Source organism: Nilaparvata lugens, chromosome 1, assembly GCF_014356525.2.
Source record: "Nilaparvata lugens isolate BPH chromosome 1, ASM1435652v1, whole genome shotgun sequence".
NCBI lineage: Eukaryota > Metazoa > Arthropoda > Insecta > Hemiptera > Delphacidae > Nilaparvata > Nilaparvata lugens.
The window spans coordinates 21,651,783-21,665,492 of NC_052504.1; the positions used below are offsets into that span (position 1 = coordinate 21,651,783).

The 13,710-nt window shown below is 35.0% G+C and overlaps 1 protein-coding gene across 1 annotated transcript in view; it reads left to right on the forward strand.

Annotated features, from left to right (window-relative positions):
• The first annotated feature begins 238 nt into the window (after window positions 1–238).
• LOC111055975 (exostosin-1) overlaps window positions 239–13,710 on the forward strand; it is a 163,663-nt gene continuing 150,191 nt past the window's right edge. The window contains exons 1-2 of the mRNA XM_039422055.1: window positions 239–1,409; window positions 7,266–7,510. The gene's annotated coding sequence lies outside the window, so the exon portion shown is untranslated. The remainder of the gene's footprint in view (window positions 1,410–7,265; window positions 7,511–13,710) is intronic.

Sequence of the window (13,710 nt, forward strand, 5' to 3'; positions counted from 1 at the left end):
TCAGATACTGGATATGTGAAGGAGTACCTACCACAGTAGTTGGTATTTTCAGTTTACCGTACTTGTATTTAAAAAAATTGTATTGAATAAATTCGAACCTTTCAAGTTTCGGACGTTTGAAATTAAAATACATTGGCGCCTTTGAAAACATCTGCTATTTAGGAAGGTTTCAAATTCAACCGCTAGGTAGTGCTGAGTTGGTGAATCGATCACAAACTTTGTGCGATATGAAAATAAACTCAGTACCAGAACAGAGCTGTTTGCTGTCCACAATTCATTGTGCGGTGCAGATGGCTGGTTACTGTCATCTAATTTGTCAAGACAGTCCGATTAAAAATGTTATGAAAGTTATTCGGGTCGGTTGATCGTTACTATTTTGTGTTTTTATTGTTTTCTCGTAACCTGTGCCATAATTCAAACGGGTTTTCTTTGAATACTAACTCTTGCTATCAAAAATGAAACGTGTGTGCTTCAGTTTACATAGTTTTGCCATCACAAACGTCCAAATCTATACACTATTTGAAAACAGTGAAAGAGAGGTTAGGTAGTGCCTGGTAGTGCTTTGTATTATTATGGAATTTAATCAGGATTAAGTAAAGTATGATGCCATGCATTCGTTAGAACATTCTCCGAATAATCCACAATGTAAATAACTTGATTATTGCTCCAATTAAATGTAATTGACTAGTCTTTTAAGACTAGCCTGAAAAATTATTAGGTTGTTTGAAATCATGCAAGCAAAAAAACGTTATTTATTAGTTTTATCTTGTGCATTTTTAGCGTATTGCTACTTTGGAGGTTATAGATTGAAAAATGAGTCAAACCTAACCTCTCCTCATAAAATGTTACCATCGTACGTTGATGTTTTGAGTGATCATCTATACAGTAGAGACATTGAATCATCCCTCCAATTCCGGAGGATAGGTAGCAGTACTTATAAAAAAGTTAATAATTCCTATAGAAATTGTAGAATGGAGACTTGCTTTGATTACAGAAAGTGTCACAGTGACTTCAAAGTGTATGTTTATCCTTTGAATGATGAAATGAACGGCGAAACTCCACTAACTCCTAGCCCAGCATATCAAAAAGTTTTAGATGTAATTTTAGAATCGCGTTATTATACTTCCGATCCTAGTCAAGCTTGTCTTTTTGTACTTGCTATTGATACTTTAGATAGGGATAGTCATTCGAGTGATTATGTTAGAAATGTACAGTCTCGCCTCCACAGACTGAAGTTATGGAACAACGGTCGCAATCATGTAGTGTTTAATTTATATTCAGGAACATGGCCGGACTATGTTGAAGATGATCTTGGATTTGATACCGGTGAAGCAATCCTAGCCAAAGCCAGCATGTCAATGTCGAGTTTTCGCCCAGGATTCGATATATCGATCCCTTTATTTTTTAAGGTAAGTAAAAAGCACACTTGTATCATATAATTTATATACTTCGCTACTGATTTGTATTAAAACAGAGTTGAAATAGGTTTTTCTTAGTATTGTTACATAGTATTTTTCCAACTGGTATCAATGAAGCAGTTCCGGAAATTAAAATTGAAAAATTTCATATAAGAGGTAAGTTACTGTTTGATTGCATAATAATTATTATAATAAAGTGTTTCTGTTCATGGCGTGGACATTGGCCTACTACATGGGCATGTCCACAAGTGAACAAGTCAAGGACAATAATAAACTGCCCTAAGGCAGTCCAACAAGCAAAATAACTTGATGTCAAAACAAACAAGAAAAAATAAGAAGCATGCAATGATAAAATCAAACAGCAATCAGAAGAAGCAGTAAGACTGAGGCAAGGAGTAGACCTATCTACTCACAATCTTAAAACTCTCTCATAGAATAGAAGGGATTCTCCAGAGTGAATACAAGGAGCTTTACTGAGGTAGAATCGTATAGCACACCGTTCCTGAGGCCAAACAAAATGTTCTGGGCTTCTCGCTACTGAGAAGGAATCGATTTGCCCGAAACCAGTCCGCAACTGCCCTCTCAGAAGCGCACATCATCCTGCCCAGGTCAGACAGACATGTCACTGCTGAAATCCAGCATTGATGTGTAATCCGCATAGCATATCACTGTCCTGTTTCTAAAAAGCTAAACATCATTAATCATAATTAGAAACAGGAGAGGCCCCAGTACAGAGCCCTGGAGAACCCCACTGTTCACTGATGAAACTTGAGACCTCACACCATCTGTCTTCGTGTCCCTTGGTAGGAGCGGAGAAACACAACAGGACTGTCACCAGTTCCATAGGAAGCGAGCTTGGCCAATAGAGTAGCATGGTCCATGGTGTCAAATGCCTTGCTGAGGTCACACAGTGTGTGCCCAGCAAGGCATCTATTCTCAAGACTCTTATGAACTTCTAGAATAATATATTTAACAGCCTCTACTGCATGAAAGCTTTTAATTACTTTTTGAAGTATCTACCTTTAAGATCAGGGAATATTTGATTTATCCTACAGACAATTGTTCTGGATTATATAGATAGGCTACTTGGGACGATCCATTAATTTAATCAATAATACATTTTTCAAAACCATATTATTTGACAACTATTAAATTACCGACAATTTAAAAATAAATTTTGTCTTATACTGAGATTTGAATAAGTTATCTAATTCAGAATAATACAGGGACTGGTATCAAATTAATTAAATCCTATTGAATTGAACTTGTTTCTGGTGAGATATGATTCTTTCAAACTACCCAAAATTATTCTATTTGTTATAAATAATAATTAATTTTACATGATTCATTGTATGCATGATCATGATGTATGATTGTACATTTCAATGCAGTACCTACTTGAGAAATAAAACAATTCGAATCACATCAAATAGGTAATTATAATGTTTTCGATGAAATATTTCATGAATATTAATTTATTGAATTATTTAGTTGTTGAAATGTTAGTGATGATAATATAATATTTGATAGATCCATTCTAAAAGTAGCTGGGTTGACAAAGAAAAACGCCGCTTTCGGAAGTAACTTTGTCAAAATAATGGAGTCATCTCCTTATAACATTTCAAGACCCTAGCTGAAATTTTGTATCAATTTTGAACGTTCTCTGTCGATTAAGGTAGTTCTCGAAAATTATCAGAAAACGTAGATAAACGCTGGAAAATTGTCGATTTTGAGCATTTTCTGTTAATTAGATATTGAAGGAGTTAGAAAAACCGCTGATTTTAGACGTATTTTTGGCGACATTTTGAAGCCCTTTTGAGACAAAATTTCTAGACCCTACCTGTACTTTTTTATTTTTTTTGACCATTTCCTGTTTATTTGAATAGTTTCCCATCAACAATATCTTTCGGTTGTCTCCATTTAAATGTATTATTCAAAATTCATCTCGGCCATGGTGTCGTGGACTTATATTTGACCGTGGACTTTCTGCGATCTGCTACTCATATTTGTCTAATATTGCATCTGTGTTATATGTTATTTTCTATCCACAATTTTATTTTCTATAATATTCTGAACCTCACAATTTTATTTTCTATAATATTCTGAACCTCTTCTTATACTTTGAAGAACAATAGAAAATATGAATCTCATGGAAAAAATTTCAATTCAGTCGTTAAAATCAGGCGTTTCAGTTAAAAAGTAACAGGTTTGAGAAGGTACTTATCTGTTCCAAAATTTCCATCGGGCTATTCTAGTGCAGTTGAATATAGTAACAGTTTCTCGGAAAGTTCACGGTTGAATTTTGCTTCGTAAGAAAGTCCACTCTTAATGGGCTCGCATTGAAGTCCACTGTATTCAAGTCCACTCACCCCAGCGGAAGTTGAGTTTCAACAGTTGGATAATTCAATGGATCAGCATTCATTCTCAGAGACCCAACTCCATCAAACTGCACAGTAAAAATTAAAACAAATAGCTTTAAAATTAGTTAGCTAAAGATAATATTCTATATGGAATGTTTATAGTATTTTCTGGATGGAGAATAGACTAATTCTGTTCATTTTTACGAGACTGAAAATTTTTGTGATGAATATAGATTTATTTTCTGCTTGAAGATAACAGAAATTCCGTTCTAGGAAAGAGAATTTGAATACATAATAACATTACAACTCTCTATCTTAGGTCTCATGTGATTATAAAATAAAGTATTGAGTCTATTGATAAATCTCAAACACTGACAGGAGGTTAGGAGAATTTCGGAAGGTCTGGTTATTGTTTATTAATGACCTTTAAACTAGAAACCTCGGAGCTTTTCGAAAATGCCGCCCTCCGTTCTCGAGGGTGTCACCAGAGAATAGCTATACAATCATGCTATAGATTGTTTATTCCATGATGTCACTCATATGTGTCATATTTCAAATGTGCAAGTATTTCAACTTTTCATTATTCGTGTTTATATCTAAAATTATTAGCATTAAATTTATTCACATCAATTTCACCAATAAGAAGGATCTGCCCATACCAATAACTATCAATAACCAAGTTGTAACATATGCTAATGATGCCAAGTATCTAGGTATGACCTTGGACGCAAAGCTTCGCTGGAAGGCCCAGGTTAAGAAGAAGAATAGAGAAGAGCTTGGAATCAAATATAAGAAGCTGTATTGACTGATAGGAAGAAATTCTATCGCTGAGAAATTCTAAGCTTCGCTGGAAGGCCCAGGTTAAGAAGAAGAATAGAGAAGAGCTTGGAATCAAATATAAGAAGCTGTATTGACTGATAGGAAGAAATTCTATCCTTTCAATCCGAAACAAAGTACTTCTGTACAAAAGGATATTAAAGCCAGTATGGACGTTTGGTATACAACTTCAGGGGTGTACCAAAGACAGCAATATCAATGTCATACAACGTTTTCAAAACAAACTGCTAAGGAACATTGTGGATATTGGTATAGCTCCTTGGTATGTCAGGAACAGCGATCTTCATAGAGACCTGCACGTCGACCTGGTGTCCACCGAGATCGAGATGCATGCGGAGAGGCACGAGGGGCGACTGCACCAACATGACAACGTCGAGGCGATCCAGCTGCTAGACAATGGAGGATTGGTACGGAGGCTCAAAAGGAGGAAACCGTTTGAACTAGTGTAGTGCTTGTTCAAGTAGTGTCCAGTGAAAGAGCAGAGCAGTGATTGATTGAATCCAGCTTCTATAGTGCTGTCAATAATCAACCATTGTACAGATTAATTAAACAGTAGCAGTAAGATTTCCTAATGCGAAATTCATTGTTCAATTTTTCAAGTAGTATTTTAGGATAGAAAAAATTAGCTCATTAGTCTTTAGACTAGATGGCTATAGTATTGACCAATAGAAAAAAATAAAAGAAATCTAAAATCTTTTTGTGTAGTTGAGAAGTTGATATTGTGGTAATTATTCATATTGAATGAAAAAGACTAAGAAATTGTCAAAAAACCACTGATTTATTGATAATTAGAAAGACCGGTTTCGGTTATTACACCATTATTACACAGAGTTTATCAGAGATTGACAATGGTGTAATAACCGAAACCGGTCTTTCTAATTATCAATAAATCAGTGGTTTTTTTGACAATTTCTTAGTCTTTTTCATTCAAAATCTAAAATTATCAAAACATTTCAAATAATATTTACATATTGCCTTTTAAAATCTAAAGCACAACCTTTCCGTTTAAACCCTAATTAAACAGATCCTTTTAGATTATGTTGATCTTATTTCATTCACTTGCACATTTCCAATTTCTATATCGTTGGCCAGAACATTCCTGGGCTATCCGCGTCATTTTTATGTTAACATGAACAATAATTTTAGCAGGAGCTATATGAAAGCTGTTTATTTATAACAATGGTCAATAGACCACACAACACACTAACATGATCATATGATGGCAATATTAAAGATCATGTGTATACTCGTTAAAGAAATCGTCTATTTCTTAAAGACTTCTGCCTCCTTGACAAAGACGTCATGAAAGCACTCTCTGGGCTCTCTCTCTCTCTTTCAATAACTCTGGCAAATAATTGAACATTTTCAATGACAGATTCGGGAAACAGTCCCTCACTCTTGTCAGACGACAGCGTGGCACATCCAAGTTTGACCTCCTTTAAGTGTTGTAGTGGCGTACTTACTCTTTCCTCTGCGGTGTTCATACGTTGTTCTTTAAATGTAGCAGAGAAGCCAAAATGTAATGACCACAGACTGTGAATGCCCAATCTGCGGAAGATGGGCTGGCAATGAGCATCATGCTTACTATTTATGTAATAACACGTAGTACCCTCTTCTGTAGAAGCAGAATGACCATGGCATGTGGTACTGTGGCATATGGACCCTGGCGTTTCAGATATGGCACATCTGAGGAATTCCCTTTCTTCAGTAGGTCTTAAATGCCCTAGTCGCAACTGTCCGGTTATCATTTATTCTTTTCAGACTATTCAACAAAATAGTTTATACAACAGATTAATAATAAGGGTCTTCAACGCTCGAGTTCTTTGAAAACCTTATAAAACTGTTGTATACACTATTTTATCGACCATTCAAGCAAAGTATCACATTGCTGACTTGTTGTATGGTTAGATATCAACCAACTAGTCTATTTATGGTAAAAAGATTGAAATAACAATATTGGTAAAAAGTTACTCAGAGAGAGTGGACTTATAATACTGAAATCAAGACAAACTGAAAACAAGACGAATTGAAAACTTGGCAAACTGAAAACATGACGTTCTGAAAACTTGATGAAATGAGAACTCGACAAACTGAAAACTTGATAAACTGAGAACTTGTCAAACTAATAACTTGATGGACTAAAAATTTTTGGGATTATCCCGAATGCTCCCATATTGTTGTAAATAAATAAAAATCTGACGAATTGAAAACTTGACATAATGAAAACTTGATAAACTGAGATCTTGACGAATTGAAAACTTGTCAAACTGGAAACTTGATTTTGTGGAAACTTGATAAACTGAAACCTGCTGCCTGGATCAGAAACCGTGTTTTAATTTTGATGCCACCAGCATCGAATAATGAGTTAAAGAGTTTACAAAGTGCTTGATGAGCAAATTATTAACGAATACAAATATTCTAGCTAGCCATAGCTAGCCATATCGTATTGAACCAAATTCAGAATGGCAATAATGTTCAAGTCGTTCCATTAAGTCATCATTATAGTATAGTTTTGAAACTCCATTGCTAAAAGACCCCTGTTATGGGGTCGATTGTGATGCTGTTATGTTTATATTATAACATGGTCGTAGATAAATAAATTTGTGTACATAGAACAGATGTGATGATTGAATGTTAATGAATGTTGCAGAGCCACCCGGAGCGTGGCGGCGACGCTGGCTTTGTGACATCGAACAACTTCCCGGTGACAAAGCGCTACCTGCTGGCGTTCAAGGGCAAACGCTACCTGTACGGCATCGGCTCGGAGACGCGCAACGCCCTCTACCACCTACACAACGACCGCGATGTCGTCCTCGTCACCACCTGCCGACACGGCAAAACCTGGAAGGAGCGCAAGGATCAGCGCTGCGACGAGGACAACGCCGAGTTTGACAGGTCAGCAAATTTCATTCAATCCAATTCACAATACTGTACTTACAATTATAAGCAAAAACAAGATCACACAACTGAACAAGTTAATTTTAAACATTTCCAACAAATTCTATTTTCTCTCTATAGCTATGGATTTCAAGGGGAAGGAACTACTAGGGAGCAATTATAACCAAAAATAGTTATAAATTTAAATATTGAATCCTAGAACAGTTATCCATCTATGTCAATTTTAGTATTTCATGATCACCAAATTTGTGGAGAAGACAATGGAGAAAAGATGAGGAGCTTTCAAGGAAATCAGAAGTTTGGAGCATTGCAAGCGTATTATGCAAAACATGATCAAGAGTTGGGTAGAAAATGTCATACAAATTACTTAAGTAGGTTTGGAGGGAAGAGGGAATTGACACATTGCCAAGTTCACTAACTAGTTCTCCACGTAACCTGTGATTAAAGAGCATAAATCATGTTATCGTGAAGCGACTAGAGAAGTTCGAAAATTTGCGCCCAAGAAAATGAGTGTGACAGTGTATGTTGGTCGGAGGGGGGGGAGGTGAAAAATCGTGTTCAGTGAAGAGATGCGTCTTATCATGTAAAGGCGGCAGGGTGGTAATTTACGGCCACTATTGTAGCAGCGCTGGTTACTGCTTGGTTTCAGAGCAGATGTTCGCTGCAGGACGGTCGGGGGGGAGGGGGTCACGTTCCCTCCCACGCACACGCACAACCACCCACCCGACACTTTTCGAAGCATACCGTTTGGGGGCTCACGTGACAGGCTACACACACCAGAATGAGTTGTTTGTGTTACATTATGTCTTCAACATGACTTGATGTGCGTGCCCCATGCCCCATCCATGTAACCTGTAACCTCCTTATCATCAAGCATCTACGCTGTTGTTACGTACGGTGTTTTCGTCTCTGCAATCTGACTTTTGAGCCAGTCTCTAATGAACGACCAACGTGATAACGGTCACAAAGTGAACCTATTTGAACAGTGAGATTGATGACGGATCACAACTTCCGTCGAGTCAGTCGTATGATTGATTTTTTCCATCAAACAATCTTAATTATGAAATAATTGAATAATAATAGTAATAATAATAATAATAATAATAAATTATATTAATAATAATAATTGAATGAGAAATTGAACATATTGTGATGAGTGGAATGGTGGATGAATTAGTAATCATTTCTGTTTATTGCCAATACATGTATAAATTGCATGTTATTGCAATTTTTTATTGCAATAACAGGCTACTCCAAATGTGCCAAATTCATCAGGCAGACTGAAGGAGAATCTTTCATATTTGGACCAAATTATGAGACTAGTACACAAGTAACCCATAAATGTCATATTTTCGGCTCTGGGACCGTTCTTGGACCAGATTTAAGCTGGACTGGAGGCCAAAAATATTGATATTATCATATTATGGAATATTTCTGTTGATGGGTTGGTTTGATGGTTTGCTCCACAGAGATATGCCTTCGTGGCTTATAGGTGAATCTTCAAACTTTTAAATAGGCTACTCTTTTATACTGAAGTATGGTTCCATGCTACACATGCTACAATTTTTCCTCATCTCAAAGTCTCAGTATCAAAAATTAATTTCCTACGCAGCATGACTAAAGCATTGTAAAATTTGCTGTAACAAGCACTTATTTATCGCGCTCAAGTGTCATTTCATTGACACGTCTGGTCAATGAAACGAAAATATACTACCTAGAATAATTAATTAATATTGAGGTAGAATCAAATTTCAACGAACTTCAGAAATTAGTGCTGAAACTGTTGAATAGTGTTAGGAAATGATCCAGCAATTATATTTGGTTAGGTACTCTTTTCCTTGTAATGGTAATGATATTTTTTGTCCACCACCGAATAACAGTATTTACAATTCTAATAAAAATAAACCTCAAACGTTTTACAGAGGATCAATACCCATCGAAATTCAAAATTATTGCATGTTTATTCACATGTAATCGGAATTTTTGATTTTCCATTTTAGCCAGCAAAGTTATTTGTTGAAAATAATGTGAAGTTCATACCCAGGAGTGCCCTATATAAATCCATGCAGGACTCAAGACTTCCATGAATCCTTGACTTCCATGGATCCCATGACTTCCAAGAATCCTTGCGGGACTCAAGAGTGTCCTATATATATCCATGCAGGATTCAAGACAATATTTACTGTAATATTCTATATAGTATCCATAACAGCAGTCCCGCATAACAACCTGCTAATTCTACCGTTATAAGCGGACCATCAAATCACTACCCACAGCAAATTGTTCCAGTGCTAATGCAATACTATTGAATTAATTGTCTATTGTCTATAATGTACATCTTAAAATCTGGTCTACAAATTTACAGTTCTTGAAAGATTCATGTAATTCATTAGTTATAATATTGTTCATTTGAAAAAATCCATTACTTAGCGAACAAACTGAAGGACTCAAACTTTATATTCGTAAAATTTGATGGAATTATTTCTTCCAATTTTCGGCAGTGGACAGTCGTAATTAATGTCCAGTCGTTCTTTTTAAAGGAGAGAGTTGAATTTTGATGATTTTGATGAAAGTAATTATTATCAATGATATGTTTCTGTAGTACAAGAATAGGATTACCAGCAAAGTCTTATTTTGTGCTAACATACAAATTTTACAATTCGAACTTGCCTGAACAAATTTTTTAATAATTCCTTTATTCTACTTATCCAGATTGCTTAATGAAATTGCGTTGGAAATTAATATATTAGAAATTAATACAATAATAATCAAGTAATTTTGAGTTTGCTAGATGTGAATCGGTCTTCAGTAAGCCTACAACAATTCGAACTTGCCTGAACAAATTTTTTAATAATTCCTTTATTCTACTTATCCAGATTGCTTAGAATGAAATTGCGTTGGAAATGAATATATTAGAAATTAATACATTAATAATAATCAAATAATTTTGAGTTTGCGAGATGGGAATCGGTCTTCAGTAAGCCTACAACAATTCGATGTTCAATTTTATTTTTGTATCTTATAAAGATACAATAACTGGTAAAAGTAGGTTGAAATGCATTTCTGTTGACCTTCCCTATATACATCTCACAGATCAGACCAGGCTATATGGAGTCCTACCTACATACAGTAGGCTACCGTACTCAGACAGAGTAGTCTATACACATGTCGATAAAATGCATGGCGGAGATAACACTCATGTAGTTGGCTATCTCTCTCAACTGCTATTCACCGACAAAATATCTCACGCTGAAATTGACTGCAAACGCTTTACTGCTGATAAAATGAAGCTATTCAGTGGCGCTGGCGCAATTCAAAGCCTCGACTTATTTAGATCTGCCATAATAACATCCGGTTGCAAGATGGAGAACATCGACTCGAGAAGAGTGCGCTTTACGAGCCACGTCGTTTACGATTCACTGACCAGGCATCAGGCCACTCAAAGACATGCATGACTCGTTGACAAAACGAAGCTGTTTTCAATCAACCATTAACTATTCAATGAACAACAAGTTGATTAGTTAACGAATCCATTTAGAACATAAGCTATTTTCTCCAAATTCTGATTCTGATGCGTGGAATAACTGATGTTACAGCCTCAGAGTATGTAGTGAGGTCCATGTTATAATAGCAGTGTTTGATTCGCAATGGTATTGCTATCCTTGTCTGTCATTTAGCAAAGCGGATAGCGCTAACTCTTTCTCGCTTTGCTCTGTTGCCAGATCGGCTTTTAACATTATAGAATTAATAATTATTAACAAAATATTTCATATTAATTATGAAAATTTATGATGAAACTATTGAAAAATATAATTTCTTGCTTAATAAATTTTTTTTTAATTTTTTGCTTGCCTATTACATGGGAAACCATAGTTGGCTAGGTATCTTCCTCTCTTTTTTCTCTTCTCCAACACACCCAACCACAAAGCCCATGGTTTTTTATATTTGTAACATTTTATTGTGTTTTATTTGTTTCATAATTCTTTGTAATTTTGTTTTGTCTTGTTTTGTGTGTTTTTAATAATAAATAAATTGAAATTGAAAAAATATAATTGATTATTTTAAACGAGAATGAACAATTAATAATAACATTAATAAACCTGTATTAGTCACCGTCTATAGAAGGCATTGACAAGACAGAGGTTCGGCAACGTTTTTCTATCTTTCTCTACTGCCATTATAACGTAGACCTCAGTATAGAATCATAGAGTAAAGATACTGTTCAATTGTCTCTGATAGAATGTAATGAATGTATAGAATTACATTCTGTACTCTCTAGTTTTGAGTCCTCCCAACATAATTGTGGAAGAGATCATACATTTGACCTCTGACCTTCCCCAAAAGTTTTAAGTAGCCTATTCAATTCTTCGAATCATTTTCTACTTGACTCAAAATATACAGCCTAACTATAAGGCCTAGACAAATATTATGCTTGGTTTAGTTCTTTCGATACCATATTATTATGATTGAACAAGCTTAGCATGTCGTGGTTGGTTAGTGGTATTGAAAAACCTCTCATTAATTTTCGACCAGCTTTAGTTCTGATGAACTCTTTGGATGGTAATAGGGAACGCTAGAACAACCAATGAAATGGAATGGATACTAAACTACAGCAACAGATAGGATCCAAAAAGTTCTCCACTCTACATAAATGCGTTATCAATACAGAGGTGGAATACTTGTGAACCCTCTAATATTTGTTCGAAGTCGGCTCTGCTGTATGTGTCAGGAAATTGAAAATAGTTAAGTGAAGCTATATGATTATTTTGTGTATAGCGTCAATCTAATCTTTCAAATCTACGTATTAGTTATCTAATTCCTCGGTTAGTTTAATCTGCTGAACTCTGAACTGTATAAATCGTTCTTCTTTTAAAAAATCAATCTTCCGTTGATCGATGAATTTATTTATCAGATACTTCCAATTGCATTCAATGACAAAGCTTGTTCCAGAGCGCGTTTAGATGTGTTAAACGTTGGTTGGTTTGTTAAGGTAGAATGCAGTTCTAGTACAGTTTAATCTATCATCGAAAAACTCGTTGATTAAATTAACTAGTTTGTTGAAAAAGCACACGATTCGGACTCGAACAGTCCATCAAAAATTACACTGACGCTTGTTAATAAAGCGAGAGTTGATGAAAACTTCAATAAATTGCAGTTCTAGGTCAGTGGCGAACATATGCATGCAAAGCTGTATCTCGTGTATTCAAATGCAAATAAGATGTAAAATGCATGTTTAGTGCTGTGCTAACTTCATTATGGTTGTAGACTTGATTTAAACTTGTTTCTGCCATATTTGTGGGGTAATAATAGAATAAATTGAGCTATGTAAGTAACCGTTGAGCATACGTGTTATTTATTGTTGAACTTAACAAGTTTTGCAATCAGGATAGCGTAGCTGATGATTTTCGAATAGTATGAGAATGATTGTTTGCTCTCGTGTTGGTGATGGAGAAAAACTGAACTTGAAGGATAACCGGAAATAAGTTTCATCTACTTAACTAGTTTTCAATTACACACTACACTTGTTAGCCTGAATGAATTCAATTTAAGCAGGATATATGATGCATTTTTCGAAATTCTTTACTGCGGAATTTTTGAATTCTTTATCTTCTAAATCGAAATCAATGTATTGAAGCTCACAATTTCAGAAAGGCACGAGTGAATGCAATTTTATTTTCTTGAAAGTTATATTTTGAGAATTTTAATAGATTGCTACAGTTCTAATACTATGAACTGACGCGTTCCATCACAACCTACTAATCAACAACTTGAATATCGATTCTATATTAAAACTCAGGCTCGAATTATCAAAAATAAAGTGGAATCCAAAATACAACTTTATAAGTAATAAATATGAATAAAATGAATAACTTGAGTCGTAAATCTTTCAGCTGAAGCATGTCGTAATCGCATGTAAATAATCCAGTTGAAACAGAGAATGTATATATAACAACAAAATTCAAGTCCTAATTACATTAACTGATGCAAGACTAATAAATTCTCTACGTCCTCATTAATTCATTTTTTTATAAATGTCGTTAGAATCGAAATTTATTTGGTTGAACATCACAATTCAAATCAATTTATGTTTTCAGTCAGAGATGTAAGCTTATACGAAACCATTATCTCAAATTTTAATTGAATAATTATTCATTTCACCTGATAGTCCGATAGGATAGTATAGTCTAATAGTCTGA